Source organism: Malaya genurostris, chromosome 1 (assembly GCF_030247185.1).
Source record: "Malaya genurostris strain Urasoe2022 chromosome 1, Malgen_1.1, whole genome shotgun sequence".
Taxonomy (NCBI): Eukaryota; Metazoa; Arthropoda; class Insecta; order Diptera; family Culicidae; genus Malaya; species Malaya genurostris.
Genome location: NC_080570.1, coordinates 50,694,792 through 50,702,063, shown reverse-complemented (window position 1 = coordinate 50,702,063; position 7,272 = coordinate 50,694,792). Strand labels below are relative to the sequence as shown.

General features: G+C 38.7%; 1 protein-coding gene across 1 annotated transcript in view; it reads left to right on the top strand.

The window, feature by feature from the left end:
- The first annotated feature begins 4,506 nt into the window (after nucleotides 1-4,506).
- Nucleotides 4,507-7,272, top strand: part of LOC131439242 (uncharacterized) — a 684,657-nt gene continuing 681,891 nt past the window's right edge. Inside the window, exon 1 of the mRNA XM_058610111.1 lies at nucleotides 4,507-6,293. The gene's annotated coding sequence lies outside the window, so the exon portion shown is untranslated. The remainder of the gene's footprint in view (nucleotides 6,294-7,272) is intronic.

The following is a 7,272-nucleotide window of genomic DNA, read 5'->3' as shown; positions in this document are numbered from 1 at the left end:
TCTGTACATTTGCTCAAATTTTGCTTAACAGAAGTATTTCACATTTTCAATGTCGAATTCCATTAATTGTAGTTTAATCATAAAAATAACGGAAAGAAACGTAAACCATTTAGTCGTTTGACAATTATGATGTCCGAAAACATAAATTCGAACAAATAATTGTTGGGCGAAACGAAGTTCGACGGGTCAGCTAGTTTTTTAGATAAAACGGAAGTTCTTAATTTTTGAGATGGCTTTGTACAATAAAAAAGTAGAACTTGAACTCGTGGTGTAATGATGCCATTCTCATCATCAACTAGTATAACCTACAGAGTAAAGCAGTTCTCAGATCGATAAGACCATTTCTGAGAAAACGAAGTGAGTTCCACTATTGCAGGTACTTCCGAAACCGGAGTCCGGGAACCAGTACAATCGAAGTCGGTTTGAGAAAAGTGACTATCGATTGGACTAGTTTTGGGGTAAGTTTAGAAATTAGTTAACGTGTTTTACTTAGCGCTTTTGGTAACGGTATAAATATTTTAAGAATCTTCATCCTGTAATTCCGCAACCGGTTGTCCGGAATTGGTGTCGGCTGAAATTCTGGAATTCAATATGGAACCACGAGACTTTTCATTTGAAGAGTAATTTATTTGTCCACTGATAATTACTACCGATTGGAATAGTCACGCGGTTAGTGTAGAATTTTATTTATGTATTTTTTTGTTTCGCCACTTTAAGTGACTGTATTAATTTTCAACAGACTTCACCCTATAATTCCGGAGCCGGAAGTCGCATTCTGATGGAACTTTGGAGTTTTATATAGGAATATGAGACCTTTCATTTGAACCTAATTTTGGTTAAATCGGCCACGCCATCTCTGAGCAAAGTGATGAAATAATTTGAAATTGTAATTTTTATACTAATCACCTTGTAATTCCGGAACCGGAAGATGAATCGAAGTCGAAATTCAGGAACTTTGTATAAGACATTTATACCTTTTATTTGAATCTAAGTTTGTGAGAATCGGTTCAGCTATCTCTGAGAAAAGTTAGTGCACTTATTTTCATTTTTTTGCACATATCATCCTGTGATTCCGGAACCGGAAGTCGGATTCGAATAAAATTCAGGAACTTTCTACGGGGTTACAAGACCTTCTATTTCAATCTAAGTTTTTGAAAATCGAATCAGCCATCTCTGAGAAAAGTGAGTACAAAAAAATGTTACATACATACATACATGCACACACATATACACACACATACACACACATACACACATACAGACATTTTGCGTACTCAAGGAATGGAATATGACACTCGGCCCTCCGGGTCTCGGTACAAAAGTCGGTTTTCACAGTGATTGCATAACCTTTTCATATGAGAACGGCAAAAAGTTTTGAAAATTTCTGTATTTATTCCGTTTCTTTTTAGATTCTCCTTAAGAACATTGAGTTTATTTTTGTTATAAATAATCGTGAGTAGTAATAACAATAATTAAGTGTATAAAAAGTGTATGTCACCGCTTTAATTTCTAAGCATTTTTAAAAATAACTAAAATTTGAAATTTTTTAGTGTTTGTCATTTATTTTTAGATGTTTTTTAAAATAAAAAAACTGCTAGTTTAGCCCTATTTGTAACTGGTTTTATTAGGAATCCAATGATGTATAAAAACATATAGGTCATCGCTTTGAATTCAATGATATTTACGACCATTGTAAAAAATCCCATTTTTTTGTGGTCTTCTGTTTACAGTTTTCTCTATAACTTTAGGTAGACAACTCTATTTTACGTATATTTTAGTGCATTTTATTTCTGAAACTAGTGCCATTCCAATGGTGAACAAATTTCGAAAATCGGTTGACTATCACCAAAGTTATGACTCGATAAAGTTGGAGCTCTCAATTTTCAGTCGCGACGTTGATGCCAAAGGAAACAAAATTAGATAGCAGATACACACTTAAATTGAATTACCGACCTCAGCTTTTCAAATCTCGGTAGGTGAATTTATCGGTAAAATTCACGTTTTATCACTGCGGTACTTTGAGGTACTGCTGTCAACAAATGTTCATTTATGCTGATATATCAGTAGAATGGAAATATTCGGTAGTTCGGCTGTTCAAAACTCGTCAAAAGAGGCAAGAATTACTGAACGAAATTAAGTGTGTAGGGCATTTTTTGCGCCTGGAAAAACCTAGAACGGAAAAAATCACATTTTCATTGATTTTTCCTAACCGATTGTCAATAATGATATACTTAAAATAATCCACGAACTGTACAAAATTCGAGGGTGTAAAATTTATTGAGATCCGTTGAAAAACAGCTGAGCTATGACAGCTCAAAGTTACCGTTCCAACTTTTTTTCGGGCTTGATATTTGGAGTGTTAAAGATAATCAAATTAGCCTGGTTGCCAAAGCAAATAACAAAAAGATCGTCCAGTGACCGGAGCTTGACAGTTTGACGGATTCACTCTTCGCGCGTCTCTATTTATAACATGGTCTCTAGGAACATGAAACCAACGCACAGTGGGGAAAAACGATTAAAAACGCGACTTTGTTCAATAATTTTATAAAAACATGAGCAAATATTTTCAAAATTAGTATTTCTTATGCAAATTTTTCTGTGGAATCGATTTATGATAGTTAAAAGATCCGCGAAATTCACTAGCATGCCCGTTTTGCTCCAATTCCTCTTTTTTCTGACTTTACTTTGAAAACTAATTGCGAAACTCAGGAAAAAATTCAATTCCATCAATCGGAAGGTATTCCTGACATGCTCATAAGTTAGATAAATGGATTGTTTTTAATAAGATTGACCGCAAACAACTGTATTCTGTTTTACCCCCAGTCATCTTCTTCCGTGAATTTACAGAAAAAAAAGTTCTACTGATCGGTGTTTGAACCAATTTTGGTTAAACAAGACAGTTCTATGTTTCGCATATAACCTAAACTAATAATTTACAGATAGTGTTCATGATCGCATGCTTCGTGCTACATCGTTTTACCCCAATTTTCCGACAACTATAATTTTATGTTGAATTCAGATTTACAATCCCGAAGCAGATCCAATATGACCTACCAATATTGGTTCATATTACGCGCAAAGCATCTATGATCCAATTAAACACAATGAAAATGACAGTACTAGCCTGTTTAACCCGTTTTATCCCAATTTAATTCATAAGTCGTATTTCTGGTTAAACTTTCTTTCACATACCGAAAGCAGGCTGATTGCGGTTCATGAAAATCGATTGATATTACGAAGAAAGACCCAAAAATTGGATTACAAATGAATTTAATGTGGAGCAAAATCTTAAGACTCAGTTAAAAGATAAATTGGGGTAAAACGGTATAACAAGATTCGTGCGGCCATTGATCTCATTTGTAATCCTATTTTCAGGTCTTTTTCTTTGTAATATCAATCGATTTTCATTAACCGCAATCAGCCTGCTTTCGGTATGTGAAAGAAAGTTTAACCAGAAATACGACTTATGAAATAAATTGGGGTAAAACGGGTTGAACAGGCTAGTACTGTCATATGAACCAATATTGATAGATCGCATTGGATCAGCTTTTGGATTGTAGATCATATTTCAACTGAATATTATAACAAGAAAAGAAATGGGGTAAAACGGTGCAACGCGTTTTCTGCTGTCAATAAAACTATATGCAATCGATTTGTTAGACTTTTTTACATCGGCAACACTCTATTCGCTCTTCTGCAAGTTTTTCGGTTTCATGTTATATAGTTAAGCTTGAATACAATGCAGTATAAAAAGGGAACTTGGGGTAAAATGAACATGATAGCGTTCCTTCTGAATACATGGAATCGATTTTACTGACCATTTTACACCAAAAAAGTGCTTTGTGGTCATCTGTATCATGCCTCCAAAAAAATCGTTGCGTTTTTGGTCCATTTTTCCCCACTGTGCAACGTGCCATGCACCAAAACCACGGCATTGCAACGTGATGAGGAGAGGGTGCATATTCCTCCTCTTCTAGTAATTGTCCCGCAGGTAATCTACATACATGGTGTTATTATAAACAAACAAATAATTCGTTCTCAACAGCGTCCTTTTCTAATAAAAAATTTTCCAATGAAAATAATCACCAATAGAAGCTCACTCGGATATGTCTTATCCATGCTACCGTTGACTACAACAATAGCACACGCGACGATCGGGACTGAGTGGACCAAAGGAGCGAATGTTTTTTGCCTGCACACGCTCTATTTACCTACCAGCACGTGGAAACCCAGAGCATGGGCACGCGACCCACGTGCAGCTCTACGCACGGACATGCGCACAGCTTTTCGTCGACTTGATCTCCGCACAATCAGCTGTTCTCGGCACTGCCAGCCAACGAACCAAACGTCCTTTCCCGTTGCCTTCCCATTATTTTTCGGAAACCGCGTGAGTATCCCATCGGGGTGAGTTCCCTAGCGGAAAATGCGACGCATCCCTTCGGTCGACAGCAGTAGCAGCAGTCGCAGCACCAATTGTACTATCTCTCGTCCAGCTGCGGTAGTTTATCGTGTGCTTCGGTACGTCGTGGTCGTGCCGTTCCCGGGTGCATTAAACCCTTTACTGCGTGTGTGTGTGGCGGGTGTGTCCTGTTCAGATCAAACTACTAGCCTTTGCTGCTGCTGCTGCTCGATAGTACCGTTTCGGGCCGGGACGTTTCGGCGGTTCGACGTGGTATGTGGATTATTTCCTGCCAAGGTGCGTGTGCTCTAGGATAATCATACGGCTTTTCATCGCTTCTGTCGTCGTCGTTGTCGTCTTCGTTGTCGTCGTTGCCGCGATTATGTCCAGTAGCGTGAGACGTCCGGAAGTTTTCAGTGGAACGCAGAAATCGTGTTCGGTTTGAGCTGCTGCAGCAATTCGTCGAGAAATAAGTTTTCTCCCGCCTTGGTCCGGAAGGGATTTCAGTGTCGCAACTTGTCCGATTTGAGTTGGTTATTTTTCTGTTCTTATATCTCAGAAAAAACGTCATTTTACCTGAGCAAAGTGTTAAACATAGCCATCGGTCCGGTGGGAGGGAAACGGGAAAGTGGCAGTGAGTTTGCACCGCAAATCCTCGTCGAGAGTACAGCCTAAGGATATACAGCACCCTACAGTTACGTCGTGGAAAAGGTGATCCTGCGCTGAGTGAAGGTACAGAAGCAACAAAAAAGCGGAATAAGCAAATGCAGCATTTTTGCAATTCAAATATTGGCCAGTTTATGGAGTTGCACTTTGTCAGTATGAGCGATAGTTTCCGGCCAGGGGTGGAAATGAAGATGCTTTGACTGTCGGTGTTGGTTCCGATGGCATCGTTGGTGTAATGTTAAATTTATCCCGACACGGTTGTGTGTAACCCAGCGGACAAGGTTACCCTGATTTGCATGTCCGTGTTTGTGGGAATGCTCTTCTCCCGCCCCGGCCCCACATTCCCATTGCAGGCCTGAAAAGCAGGCTGTGTACTTTTGGATGGGACGAAAAGAAAGTGAGTTTTGTGTCAAATCGAATTAGAGTCAATCACCCGAGAGGATTCGTCAAATCGCCGGAGAAAAAAAGATTCTTCCTGACCGAATTCCAACTAGGATATTCAACTGAAAGTGTATTGTGAAAAAGGTTGCCTGAATTTGAATGTAATTCTATTTTTGGTTACGGAAAAAAGGCCACTGAAGCAACTGCTTCGACGGTAGCGAGAAAAATTGTGAAAATATGCTAGCAAATGTGATCAACCTGCCGTGAAGATAGATTGCAGTGAGTGTTGAGATCTGTTTTTGTTCCGTCTTCGATTCGAGATAAAAAGTTAAACCTTCTGCCGGGTGTCCGCAAAACAGGTGGATTCTCTCTCGGAAAGGATAATGTGCACCGAACGCTAGCGTATGGTTGGAAGAAATAATACACTGCTTTTTGGATCCGAGGGTGTAAATTCACACGGAAATATTTTCGATCGCAGGCCCTGGAATGCAGTGCGAAACTGGGAAATTTAACAGAATTGAATCACACCGAAGGGATTATTTGGGGTTCAAGCAGTTTATCGTGAAAGCATTTTAACTAGTGATCAGTAGAGATGTGTTATTGAATTTCAAAATTGTTGGCTATTGCTGTAGAAGTTCTGGTACAAGTTCCGTGTTAAGCTAAATAGTTTCATTGTGTAATTGTAGTGTAATTGTAAAGGTTGTAATTGCTGTTTCGTGTGAAAAAATCGTGTGGTGCTCCGAAAGACTGACTGGCTCAAATTCATACATATCACATAGGAAATAGGATTTAAAAACTAGTAACAATCAAAAGTCGCACCTTTTGTTCGTTACGGTGCCACTTTCAAGTAAGTACCAAACCAAATGTTTTTTTTTGCTCCTTTCGGTGTAATTATTTACCTTTCCTTACGAGTATTTGCGAGCTTGCGGGTGTAAAACCGTTCCTTACTACAAATGCTTTCGTGCGACCGATTTTGGCGCGGTTTTAACCATAAAAATCCCGAATTCAGCCGACCAACTTGAGAATACAAAGGTGCAAGTTGTCCTAAAATATGCTGTTTATTGGACAGAGGGTTTCATTTTTTGTTGGTTTGAAGAAGAGAAAAAAACAGTGCCTTGGGGGAACTTTTTCATTTCGTTGTGTAGCAGCTTTACGCGAGGGACGGTCACGGCAAAGTTTGATTTGGGTCCGAAAACGTATTTTTAGAAGTGAGAAAATTAACCTCCTTTCGGGAAGTTGTTCGACCCCGTTAGGATCAGTTCTGATGACCATTGGCGCTTTTTTACAATTGTAATCCGATTTCTCGAGCTGAATACAATAGATTCGGCTTTTCGAAATTAATACTGCATCTGGAAGAATCCCTGTAAGAAAAGCACCGTCTACTACGTTCTGAAGAATGACAATATAAAGTTGTTCGGAGTTTCGATATAAAAGCTTACCATAAATTATCATAGAACGAACAATTTTTATTATAAATTCAATCATTCTCGGATTTTCAATTGCGATTCCAGAAGTAGGTAACCAGTCATCAGATTTTACATAAATTCAACTTCGCACACGTCATCAATATGACACACCATTAATTTTTCAAGAATTCTCCATTGGACCAATCTTACTCAAGACTAATTTTGAAAACGGGAGAATAAGTTTTTGTATGCACTTTTAGCCTTTCTCTTATAGAACCGCGCAGCACCCGGCATTATTGAACTGAGGCTTCAGTCAATGACGAATATGAGGCTCCGTTTCTCAAGCCTAACGCAAAAAAAAACAACAACTAGTTCTTCATAGAAAGCATATCTGCTGTTGGACGTTCGAAGTGTGAGTTT